The sequence below is a fragment of the Megalobrama amblycephala genome, unplaced genomic scaffold, assembly GCF_018812025.1.
Source record: "Megalobrama amblycephala isolate DHTTF-2021 unplaced genomic scaffold, ASM1881202v1 scaffold551, whole genome shotgun sequence".
NCBI lineage: Eukaryota > Metazoa > Chordata > Actinopteri > Cypriniformes > Xenocyprididae > Megalobrama > Megalobrama amblycephala.
Window position 1 is genome coordinate 55487 of NW_025953462.1, and position 1217 is coordinate 56703.

Below are 1217 nucleotides of genomic sequence, written 5' to 3' on the forward strand. Positions count from 1 at the left end.
TTTTAATTTGAATGCTTTTAATGACTATAAATAAATAGATGAAAACTTTGGTATGTAGCCTTTAAATACTGTTCAGTTAATAAGAAAACTTAGTAGAACAAGTAGAAGCTTTATTGCACTTCCACAGCAAGACTTAATGCACAGATCTTTTTTGATGTGGTTTTCACTGTCAAACAGATTCAATCCCACAATTTAATACAGTTGTCACTCCTGAAATTGAGATGTGTACTTAGTGACATGAAAAATAAGCTTAAATTTATATTATAAATGGGTTATACACAGAAAGAAAGCAAAGAGCGCAGCCTTTATAATCTATAAAGCTGACATCAATTGAGCCAAACTGAAGTGATATCAGCTTTTTAGATTATAAAGGCTGCGCTCTTACTTTTTTTTTTCCAAGTTCACACTTACTATATATATGATTGGATATGCATAAAAATCAGGTTTGGACTGACAGTTTGAACACAGCTTCAAGTGTTTGAAATAATATCCCCCCATACATGTTTGAGCGGATTTAACTGAAAGCAGCTTGATCTGACATTATCTTAAAATATGTCACTGCCATTGTTTCACCTCAAGATGCACACAGTGTTGTTTTTGTCTAAGTCACATTTGTAAAACCTAGTTAATAAATGTCCTAACTGAATGAAGGCTTAATCTAAACCCTGTCTGTGAAACCAGGCCTGCGTGTTGTAATACACTGTGAGCAGATCTTCAGATGTTTTCTCCACTATTCATGGAGATTGCTATTGCTTTCCCAATTCTTTCTTTTGCACACACTGGATCTGTAAAGAAAACAGAAAACTCCTTAGTGAGGCACAACATGGCAAAGTGAAACATCCTTTATGGAAAATGTCATTCGACACATCAAAAGACCTGAAACATTCACACACAAGTGAAAGGCTTCATACTTGGAGACAGCAGAGGTTTCTGTGGCTTCAACATCCGCTGCTGACTCATGTTTCTGAAAGTCAAAAACACAATTACAAGTCAACTAAATAAAACTAAACTAAACTCTAAACTAAATAAAAAGCTGCTGTTGCTGAATATGGAAATGATCATATATTTATCGATAAAAGAATAAACATAAGCAGTACTTGCCCTCCGGCATTTACAGAAGTAAACAACCTCCTGAGATGACGAGAGGAATTAATGCACAAAGCCAGAGGAGTTGAGACAAGTTGTTGAGAGGTTTTGGGGTGGAGGAGTGTTCTGGC

The 1217-nt window shown here is 35.5% G+C and overlaps 1 long non-coding RNA gene across 1 annotated transcript; it reads right to left on the minus strand.

The window, feature by feature from the left end:
• Positions 1-969, minus strand: LOC125262008. The gene is made up of 2 exons (XR_007183492.1): positions 912-969; positions 1-785 (listed from the first exon to the last, which is right to left on the minus strand). It is a non-coding gene; the product is annotated as an uncharacterized LOC125262008 (long non-coding RNA).
• Between the last annotated feature and the right edge of the window lie 248 nt (positions 970-1217).